General features: G+C 52.0%; 1 pseudogene; it reads left to right on the top strand.

Moving 5' to 3' along the window:
* The first annotated feature begins 8,149 nt into the window (after positions 1-8,149).
* The window catches only part of LOC132319397 (feather keratin Cos1-1/Cos1-3/Cos2-1-like), a 33,958-nt pseudogene continuing 30,409 nt past the window's right edge, over positions 8,150-11,698 (top strand).

The following is an 11,698-nucleotide window of genomic DNA, read 5'->3' as shown; positions in this document are numbered from 1 at the left end:
GCCAATTGGATGAATTTCAACAAGGCCAAGTGCCGCGTTCTGCACTTTGGCCACAACAACCCAAGGCAACACTACAGGTGGCCAAGAAGGCCAACGGCATCCTGGCCTGTATCAGAAATAGTGTGGCCAGCAGGAGTAGGGAGGTGATCATTCCTCTGGTGAGGCCGCACCTCGAATCCTGTGTTCAGTTTTGGGCCCCTCACTACAAGAAAGATATAGAGGTGCTGGAGCGCGTCCAGAGAAGGGCAACGAAGCTGGTGAGGGGTCTGGAGCACAAGTCTTATGAGGAGCAGCAGAGGGAACTGGGGTTGTTTAGCCTGGAGAAGCGGAGGCTGAGGGGAGACCTCATCGCTTTCTACAACTACCTGAAAGGGGGTTGCAGAGAGGTGGGTGTTGACCTCTTCTCCCAAGTGATGAGTGACAGGACAAGAGGAAATGGCCTCAAGTTGCACCAGGGGAGACTCAGACTCGATATTAGGAAAAATTTCTTTACTGAGAGAGTGGTAACACACTGGAATAGACTGCCCAGGGTGGTGGTGGAGTCACCCTCCCTGGAGGTATTCAAGGAGCATGTGGATGTGGCGTTGTGGGACGTGTCTTGATGGGCATGGTGGTGTGTGGTGTGGTTTTTTGTTTTGGTTTGGGATTTTTTTTTCTTTCTTTTTGTAATGGTTGGACTTGATCTTACAGGTCTTTTCCAACCTTAGTTATTCTGTGACTCTGTGATTCTGTGACCAGCCAAGGATTGCAGGGCTGGGCGCGGCTGGGCCCCTTCCTGTCAATGCAGCCACAGGCAACCCCACCAATTTGCCCCAGGCCAACATCCCTTGCTTGCACTGCACCCATCCGGCACTTGAGCTGAGGCTTCTGCTGCCACTGACGCATTCCTGCCCCAGAAATCCTGGGGTCTCTCAATCCCAGCACTCAGAAGAAGCCTCCATGAGGGAATGGGTATGGCATTAGCCAGGAAATGAAAAGGTAGCGTTGTGGAAAACAGCCACCCAGAGCATGTCATTAGCTGGGGGTTCTTCTGTTCAATGTGAGCACCGTAGAAAATTGTCACTTCAGTTGAAGCTGCCCCTGGGCCTGGGGCAGGTGAAGGCCACCAAAAAAGCCAGCTCAATGCCTCACTCCACATCTCTCGTCTCCTTCTCCTTGGAAACCACGTGAGTCTGAAGCTCTTTCCCCATGTCCTATTCTGGTCATTCAGATGTGTGGTCTTCCATCCTATGCTAGGTCATGGTGCTGCTTGTCATGAGCGGTTGAAGGCAGGTGAGGGTCTGACTCAGAGAATGAGTTGGCTGAGTGAGCTCTTAATTGAAGAAATAGCCAGCAGCCTCATTGGGCCTGGTGACACTTTGCAGTAGCATGTCTGAATGAGGGCAAGAAACCCTTTTGCCTCACTGCCCAGTTTCTACCTCCTAGCTGAGCAGGTGCCTTTGAAACCCTCGTGGTGGGGTGATGGACTCATGGGAGATTGCTCCTCACATGTCCCTGTGCTCGGCTTCTCTTTTGCCCTCTCTCCCAAGTGCATGTCCAGCCTCAAGGCATGTCCTGCAATGACCAGTGCCTGCCATGTCAGACCTGCAGTCTGACCCCACTGGCCAACAGCTGCAATGAGCCCTGTGTCAGGCAGTGCCAGAACTCCACTCTTGTCATTGAGCCCCCTCCCGTGGTGGTGGCACTGTCTGGCCCCATCCTCAGCTCCTTCCCACGGTACACCAATGTGGGATCCTCCACCTCTGCTGCTGTTGGCAGCATCCTCAGCTGTGACAGGGTGCCCATCACCTCTGGGTGCTGTGACCTCTCCTGCATTACCAGCTGCTACTGCGGCAGCAGATGTCCCCCCTGCTAAAGCCACTGGTGACAGACAAGACCAGGATCCCCAGGAATCCAGACCTGGATTCTGGACTGAGGACAGAGCTCCTAGCCATCGATTTCAGCAGGCTGAGCATCCAGTGCTGCCCTTCCAAAAGAGGTGCAGCTGGGGCTCTCTGAAAACGGCCAAAGTTTAACTTCCTTGCCTCTACTCCCTCCCATCTCTTCCCTGTCTTCTGTTCTTCTGGCTCACTAGACCCTCAAAGACAACCTGGGGTATCTACTGATCCCTATCCCTCCATGGGACAGCCAGATGGATGCCCTGTGGGATCTCCACCATGGGCAATGGGCACAGACTTTGGGCAGCTGCCAGCGATCTCCCACCACCAGCAGCCTCCTCTAGGAGTGAACTCATTTCTCTCTTCAGAGTCATTAAAGTTTTCCACTTCCCAGCCTCTGCCTCCGTATACCCCTTTTATTGGTGGACATTGTCTTGTATTGCCAAGGAAGAAAGGCAGCACCTTGGCTGGCGGAGAGTGAGGTGGGGGAACAAGCAAACCTTTCACCATTCCCAGAGGAAGGGGAGGGTGGGACATAGGGCAGTGGGTCCCTTCCAGTCACCGTCTCTTGGAGCTGAGGAAAACATACTCAGCACCTCCACAGCCAGTGGGGATCAGGCCCTGCATTCCGGCATCTCTGCTCAGATACGCCCCCTTGGCCTCAGAGCACATCCTGCAGATGGGGAGCCCAACCACTGCTATCCCTCAGTGAGGAGCCCGGTGCTGCTGCTGGAGGCTCTGAGAGGTCAGCGGCTCACAAGCCTGTGAAGAAGGGAATTCCTTCTGCTTTGCATAGCCCTGTGCTGGGAAAAGAAGCTCAGTCAGAAGGTGGCCCCAAAGGATGCAGGAGTGGGGATAGAGTGAGAAAAAGCATTTACAACAGCCCAAGACCTTCTCCTCCTCATCTTCCCAACTGTTCCCAGCATGAAGGGGCATGGCCTGCACCCGAGGGCAAGCATAGCAGAGGCAGGTCCCCGATATACCATCTACCCCCCAACACAGTTCCCTGCACAGCACAGCAGTTACACACACGTGCAGAGCTAACGTAACTCCCTGGTGATGTTGAAATCGGCTTGGCCAGGCCACACATGAGGGCATCCAGTGGCCAAGCCCATGAGTTCTGTGAAAATAGTCACTTCAAATGTCGCAGCATTCCTCAACAGGCCAGAGTTGAGCCTCAAGGAGGAGATGGTTTTAGCCCAGGTCCCAGGTGACATCGCCAGCTCGGCGTGCTCCTCCAAAATGTCACAAACTGGAGAGTTCCCTTTGAGAGGTGCTCCACTCAGAGGGAGATGCTGGTTGCAGCCCGCTGCAGTCCAGGAGAGCTCAAAGGGAGTTCTCCAGGGCTTTTAGGGAATGATGGATCATCCCATTCTTCTTGCTCGCATTAACCGTCTCGGTCAGGTAACAGGAGGGCCTGATACAGTCAGTGCCATTCCCTGCTTTCACGATGTAAGAGTTCTTGGAATGGTCAAGGGATGCTTAATCGCCCAACTCATTACACAAAGGTCTGTGCCTAGCTGGAGTTTCTGAGGTCATAGAGTGGCCCAAGAGAGAGGGGAAAGGAATGCAGCACCACAAAGAGAGAGGCCTGCAGGACTATCTGATGAAGCAATATGCAGCAGGAAAATCCAGAAAGCAAAGAGCAGCAGCAAGGAACCATTGCACAAACAGCCCCAATCACGTGCATTGCCCATCACCTCACCAGAGCCATTAGGCAGAATAACCACGTAACCCACAGTGAAAACAAGGGGACCTGAGAGTCTTTCACCACCTTCTCCTCCCTCTCAGGCCACTGACACTGACCCCTCCGGGAGGAGGATCTTGGCCTGCAGCCCTCTGGGTGTACAGGGGAAGCAGAACTGCCAGGGGAGAGCTGAGGGCCCCATCCCCAATCTCAGCCTTGCACAGACAGATGCCCTCCCTCCCCTGGGTGTTTGCACAGCCAGGGAAGCTCCCTGCACCAGGCTGTCATGCACAGCACAGAGGTACAAGGCACTGTCAGAGACCTCGACTTCCTCCAGCTCCACAAGGACAAGGACAAGCTACTCCTACTGTATGAGAAAGGTTGGGGGTCATTAGGGAACAAGATGAGGGATCATTGGGTCACCCCCTACTCCCAGGGAGCACATGGGGCACCCATTGGACTGCTGCACTGGGAGAGGTGGGGAAAGGGCAGCTCTGCACCCCCGAGCTGAAAGAGTGTGTGAAGGGGCAAGGGATTTGCAGGTGGGGACCCCTATTCCCACTCCCTTTCTGCATTAAGACCAGTGTGATTCCATGCACCCGTCATGGCAGACATAAAAAACTGTTCATTATCGTTAAGTTAATCTGACCTGAGCAGGCATAGACCTACAGCTGCAGGAGGCTGTATTTCCCTGTGGTGTTCAGCAACGTGGTGAAGACGGACGCTCCACCTGGGGCCGGCTACTGCCTGATATGAGATATGCTGTGGGGCTTGGCGTTCCTTCTACTAGTACCAGCACAAGCCATAAAATTAGTGCTCTCATAGGCACAGGTGGTCTCGAAGGTGTCTCTCTCCTCTGCTGTGACTTGTCCTTCTTGGTGGGTGATGGCGGTCTGCCCCATGGTGCCTGGAAGAAAGCAAGGGTCAGCAACTATTCAGGGAAAGGCTCCAAGATGCAAAACAAGAGGGAATGCAAAGTGTCAGAGGAGAAGGCTCCCTCTGCCTTTCTCTGCAGCCAGAGCCCCATGGATGGGAACAGCAAGGTGGTGGGTGTCTTTGGGCAGGAGGTCTGAGACCTCAGCTCAGCATGGATCCCAAACCACAATTGTGCCAATTACCTCCCAAAAGGTTAATGCCAGAGGAGAGCTATGCTTTCACCCAGGTCTTCCATCTCCACTCTCGTGCTGCCCAGTCTCTCAGGGGAACAGCCTGTAGTGCCTGGCCCTCCTGTGACTGGTCCAGGACACCTCCTGCAGGGTGAGGGACCGTGGGAACGCCTGTGACATGTTTCACCCTGCGCCCCATTCCCTGTCATCTAGCATGACTCCAAGGCCATGGAAGGGAGGGAAGAGGAAGCCCTGGCAGTGCAGAAATGCACTGGAGGAATGGAAAGCCAGGGCATGTTGCATGACATGTGCCAGCCAGACGAGGGACTGGGACATCCTAAGAATGTGCGTGTGATGAGAGAGTTTTCATGTCCCTGCATCAACTTTCCAAAGCCCTATGTATTCGGGTTGCCAGGTCAGAAAATGTGTCCTGCCGAGATAGAAAAGAGCTTCTGCAATGATTTGTCTGTGGAACACTGGGCCCAGACTGACCAGCGAAGAGAAGCAGAGAGAGGTGGATGGTTGGCAAGAGAAAAGGGAGGCAAGGGGTCTAAGATGATGAGGAGAGGAGGTGTTTCTTCTCAGTCTCATTTTCTCTTTCCCATCAGTAACAGCGCCTTGAGAAAACAGATGCAAAACGACCCCTGTGATCTGATGTTTCCCAACATTTGTCCATAATTCAAGGCAGCTGCCTGCAGAGATCTGTTGAGTGGATGAGGATCTCATGGGGAGAAGAGGAATCATGCTTCCAGACAAAGCCAATCCTTACCCAGTGGCTGCCTCCAGAAAACAGCAATGACGAGAAACCCAAGGTGCATGCTGAGACCGATCCTCCTGCATGTGTGAGAGAGACTCAAAAAACCCACGCGTCCCCACCAAGAGCCCTGAGAGAGCAGAGCTGCTGGAAATGACTCTGCAAGGGGAACAAAGACTGAAATGGGGAGGACAAAATGCTCGATCCTAGCACACCTGAAACACCCGTGATGTGGTCCTCCCTCCTCCAGCAGTGACACATACTGCTCCTGCAGCTACAGCTTCTGCTTTTCCAAGGTGAAGGGTACAAGGGGGATAGGCCTGCACCTGCGGACCAACACCTCTGACACATCCTCCTGTGCAACATCTTGGGAGTCTCTCTTTCCTTGATGCCTGTGCCTCCTCTCTCACCAACATCCATCCTATGGTGGAGTTGGCCTAGCCTAGCTCCTGCGCAGTGTCTAGTCCCAAACTCCTGTCAGCACGCCCCCAAGCCCTGCAGACGCTAACTGTACCACTCAGCCCCCTCAGGCACTGTGGTCTTTCTTCCCCTAGCCAAAAGAAGCTATCTTACGAATCAACAAATGAAGCTACCTGCCACACTGCCCATCCTATTTTATAAATCAGCTTCCGAAAGGCTCATTGGCAAAAAAACCCAAACAACAAAAAACAACAAAGAGCCTTTCCACTTGACCATACCCCTTCCATTTTCATTTTCCTCACAACCAGTTGGATATGCACTTGTCCTGTCCTTACTTCTACGTTCAACTAACAAACCAACCAAACTATTTTTACTCTTACTGTAGCATAATTTAGGTTGGACAGGCTGGTCAGGGTTGTGTCCAGTCAAGGCTGGAAAACTTCCGAGGCCAGAGCCCACACAACATCTCTGGAAGCTGTATTCCACTACTCGAGAATATTCTGCGTCCAAAAAAGGTGTAAAGTATAAAGAGTTTTTTATATCTAAATAGACTTTCCCAGGTTCAAAATTGTGTCCTTTGCCTCTTCTCCTACCACTGTGCACCTTAAAAAGAGCCTGGATCCATCTTTTCCACATCCTCAGAGCACATAGTTGTAGACACCCATAAGGTCTCCCTTGAGCCTTCTTTTCCTAAGGCCCCATTCCCTCAGGCTCTCAGTGCATCATGTCCCCAAGCCCCCTGAGTGCCTCGGGGGCTTCTCCTGGACTTGCTCCCACATGTCAGTACCTTTCCTACATACCAAGGAGCCCCAAACTGAACACACAACCCCAGGCATGCTCTCAGGAGTGCCAAATAGAGGAGAAGGAGCACTTTCCTGGTGTAGAATCATAGAATCGTTTAGTTTGGAAATTAGAATCATAGAATCATAGAATCGTTTAGGTTGGAAAAGACCTTTAAGATCATCAAGTCCAACCATTAACCTAACACTGCTAAGTCCACCACCAAACCATGTACCTAAGTGCCTCACCCACAGGTCTTTTAAATACCTCCAGGGATGGTGGCTCAACCACCCCCCGGGGCAGCCTATTCCAATGTCTGACAACCCTTTCAGTGAAGAAATTTTTCCTAATGTCCAATCCAAATCTCCCCTGGCACAACTTGAGGCCATTTCTTCTTGTCCTGTCACTAGTCACTTGGGAGAAGAGACCAACACCCACCTCTCTGCAACCCCCTTTCAGGTAGTTGTAGAGAGCGATAAGGTCTCCCCTGAGCCTCCTCTTCTCCAGGCTAAACAACCTCAGTATTCGAGGTGCGGCCTCACCAGTGCCAAGTACAAAGGGACAATCACTTCCCTAGTCCTGCTGGCCACACTGTTTCTGCTACAAGCCAGGATGCCACTGGCCTTCTTGGCCACCTGGGCACACTGCTGGCTCGTATTCATCCAGCTGTTGACCAACACCCCCCAGGTCCTTTTCTGCCAGGCAGCTTTCCAGCCACTCTTCCCCAAGCCTGCAGCATTGCATGGGGTTGTTGTGACCCAAGTGTAGGACTCAGCACTTGGCCTTGTTAAACCTCATACAATTGGCCTCAGCCCATCCATCCAGCCTGTCCAGATCCCTCTGGAGAGCCTTCCTAGCTCAATCAGATCAACACTCCCACCCTGCTTGGTGTCGCATGCAAACTTATAGAGGGTGCACTTGATCCCCTCCTCCAGATGAAGACATCTTTGATAAAGACATTAAACAAAACTGGTCTAGCATAAAAGTCTGCAAGCTACACTTTTGCTAAGACATCTCAGAGGGCAGTAGGTCTGCTTTGCCACAAGCGCGCACCACTGACTCACCTTCAGCCATTGGCCACCAGGCATCGCCTGCCTTCCCAGGTGTCTGACCTATAAACTCTGCCTCCAGCACGGTCCGAGCTACATCAAGAAGCTGAAAGGTGCCTGTCTCCAGAGGAACTGGTTGCTCTTGACTCAGGCCTTTGGAGAAAAATCCTCTTTTGTTGTGCCCTACCCGGATGGACACTTCTGGTGGGAACTGCAACACAAACTCCTTCCGCACGTGATCTGTAAAGCCAGAAAGGTATTTCAATTTTGTCTGCCTCCATATCCATCTATCTATCACGTCATCAGCTTTCTCACTGGGCTCATTCTCCATCTCACTTTCTATCAGCTACCAAATGCTCTTCCATGTATCTGAACAGTCTGCTATTGCAGGTTCAGCCAATTGCTAGGTGCAAGGCAAGAAAGGTATTTTCCCTCCTTGGGCTAATTTGACCAGGAAATAAATCAGAAGAGCAATCATGTCTCCTGCCAACTATGTTGGTCAGTGGATGCTGAGGGAAGCACAGGAGCAAGACAAGCAGGTAGGCTACTTTGGCTGAGTATGCACTTCTGGGTCCCAAGTCCCTGGGCCTGGACTTGGCTGAAAAAGTCACACCCATACATGTCTCAACAGCTTTCCTCACTGGCAACACAGGCTGTGGAAGCACAGAAGGCAGCCCAGATGATGTTGCCCTCTGCGTTACAGTCAGCCTTCCTCCATGCCTTCAGGTACCCACATGGAGAAGCCCTGGCGGCCTCTACTGCCCTGGCCTCTAGGACACCACCAATGAGGCAAGCATGCTGCCTGGCCAGTTGGAAGCCCATCCAAGGAATGCCTGGAGAAGGGGATCCTTTGCCAGTTCAAGACAGGGGCCCCTGCCATTGCAGAAACCAGGTTTCCCTCTCTGCTTCTGAAGCCAAACAACTCGGACTTTGAACAGCTGAGTGAGCTACTAGAGCCATCCAGGCTTCCCCGGGGTGCAGGTGGACAGAGGACTCTCCTCTCAGGGCCCTAAATGGGCCTTTACAAAGGGGGTCCAAATTTTCATCCTATGTCTAGTACTTCGCTTGCACACCAAAGGCTCTGCATTTGGTGTGGAGGGAAATCCCCTACAAAAGCCTCATGATCTGGAACCTATGGAGAAAGCCTGAAGGTTTTAGTCCCCTCTACATCTTTTCCTCATGTCTGTGTTGAGCTCAAACTCCTGACATTGTGGGATGACCTTCTAGAACCCGAACAGCCCCCCTGAGGGCTAATGATGGAGGAGCTTGGGAGAAGTCTGATGCCTATGCTGATGCCGATGCAGGTGCCTAGATGCTGATGCCGATGCTTATGACAGGCAGTGGGGAAAGCCCCCCGGGGACGGTGGTCAGGTGGGGCTGGGCAGGGCGAGGTGGCTCTGGCAGGCAGAGCGGCAGCGCCCCCTGTTGGGCCTGGTCAGGGCTGTCATAGAGTAATGGAATCACAGAATCATAGAATCATAAAATGGTTTGGTTTGGAAGGGACTTAAAGATCATCCAGTCCAACCCCCCGGCCATGGGCAGGGACATCTCTCACTACATCAGCTTGTCCCAAGCCCCGTCCAACCTGACCTTGAACACTTCCAATGCTGGGGCATCCACAACTTCTTTGGACAACTTCTTCCAGTGTCCTGACAACCTAATCATAAAGCATTTCTTACTTATGAACAATCTACATCTACTCTCTTTCAGTTTAAACCATTACCCCTTGTCCTGTCACTACAGGCCCTGGTAAAATGTCTCTCTCCGTCTTTCTTTTAAGCTCCCTTGAAATAATATTTCTTTGTCTTTTGAAGAGAGGGTATTTATCTGAAGGCAACTTCATCAGGCCAGCTTCCTGAACAGAGATGTCCCAGCCTCAGCATTTGCAGCTGCAGGCCATCTGGCTCACCCCAGACACACAGCCCTTTGCTGTTATGTGAACATGTAAGGACAGCACCTCCCTCTCCCTGCAATGAAGCTGAAACTGGTCCCAGACCTCCACAAACACCCTATGGCGATCACCAGGCCAGACCTTGTAAAACTCTGGGACTATCTTGATTTCTAAAGTGGGGAACCCCTGGAGCTGCAGCAATAGGGATTGTCTCTAGCTTTGACTTTGTCACTCATCCACACCCTTTGCACGAGCACAGGTTGAATGTCCAAACAAGACCCTGTGGCTTGGACCCCAATATACTTTCTCTCTTTCCTGCAATGAGAACAGAGTTGATTGAACTACTTCTGTCCAACCCACAAAAGCCCAAAAGCCCTCTGCTGTCATTCAATCCAACAGGGATGGCTAGTGCCTGATTGACCTTCTTAGCAGTGGGCTTTCAAGGACTTGCCTCAAGTTGTCAGGGGCACAGAGGCAGAGAGCTGGCTGGTGGAGTCCTGGTTCTCAGAGTATGTGGAGAGAAGCTGTGTTTCCTCATGTGCATATGCATCTGTCTGTGCCTGTGGGCGTATTTGTTGCTGTGTGTTTGCATTTGTATGTTCATTTGCAAATGCACATGTGAGGGTGAGTGTCTGCCAATGTGTGTGTGAACAAGTGCATTTCTGTGTGTGTCTGTGCATGTGTTTGTGTACACGCACGATTTTGCAGGTGAGCAAGTGTATGTGGTGTGAGTGTATATGTGTGGGCATATGTGTATGCAGATGGCCACATACATAGCTGTGTGTGTACACGAGCCTGCATATATATCTACATGCAAGCATGAGTGTGCAAGTGCATATTAGCACATGCCAACACTTACCTGATGAGAATTCTGGGGAGTGACTGTGTGTGAGCACACGCAGGGGTTCCTGTGGAACTGGGTGTGCATGCTCGTGTGTTTTTATGTGTGCTGACGTGTGAGTGAAGGGAGGATGGAGCTCCTGGCCAGTTTCTTTCAGAGAGATTGAGCATCTCTGGTTCTTTGCAATGTAAGGCTGGAAGGGATCAGCGTGAAAGCATGGCCCATGTCGGCCTTTCTCTCCTTCTGCTCTCTCCTTGCCCTCTCCTCTCCTTGTTGGCTTCTGATCCCCTTTGGTCTACCCAGACCAGTCTAGGGAAGACCTGCAGGACACCTCCCTCCTCAGTGCAAGCCGAGGGACACCCTGCAGGAGCTCTGCTACAGCCAAAGGGCACCAAATCTCAACTGTCCCTGGTGCTCTCTTCACAGTGGCACTCTACTCGCAGTAACTTCGTTTTCGTCTGTTGTGGCATGAAAGGTCTGCTGCATGCCAGCCTCTTTCTCTGTATTGTCCTTCCCTGTGTGGACACTCCCCCAAGTGCTCAGTGAGCAAGGTGTTAGTCTGGGGTGATGAGAGTGGAGGCAAAAGGGGACTCTTCACTGATCCAGGAGGAAGGGGAGTGTGGGACACCCACAGAGGGGTTGTAGAGCATCTTCCCACTGTGGAAGGGGCCCTACTGAACTGCTGCAGCAAAGTGCTGGACTTGCTGAAACACCTCTGCCCAAGGGTTGGTTTGGCAGCACAGACTCAACCCACTCTCCGACCCAGCACTTCTTCAAACTCCTCACAAGCAAAGCCCAAGAGGGGAAGGAGGAAAAGCTACCGAGAGGGGAGGCAACTAGTTCAACACCGACATGTGAACTGAAACGCAGATATGCTCATACAAAATCTCCTCTTGCTGTCAGCTGCTATTCAGGGGTGGGGTTTTTGGCTTTTGAAGAGAATGCATTTACCTGCAGATAAACCTGGGAGCAACTTCATTACTTCAACCCCATTTCTGTGTGCAGACCTCAGCATTAGCAGCCTGCAGGAAGCTGGGCTGGTAGCAGACACACAGTCCTCTGCTGAGGCATTGCTTTTTACATAGGTTTTCCTATGAATGTCCTTTTGCTCAACAGCAGAAATGAGGAGTGGTTTATTTCCCAGACTATGCCATGAAAACTTAGAAGACGACAATGCCAGACAATCTCAGCATGGGCAGGATTTTGCACTGTGTCTTAAACCCCAACCCAAGCTCCACCTCAGGCTCCATAACTCAGGGTTCCCAGCATCTGAAAGGGCATAACATCACCCGT

The sequence above is a fragment of the Gavia stellata genome, chromosome 28 (genome assembly GCF_030936135.1).
Source record: "Gavia stellata isolate bGavSte3 chromosome 28, bGavSte3.hap2, whole genome shotgun sequence".
Taxonomy (NCBI): domain Eukaryota; kingdom Metazoa; phylum Chordata; class Aves; order Gaviiformes; family Gaviidae; genus Gavia; species Gavia stellata.
The sequence above is the reverse complement of the archived record's forward strand: the minus strand, read 5'-3'. Positions and strand labels throughout refer to the sequence as shown.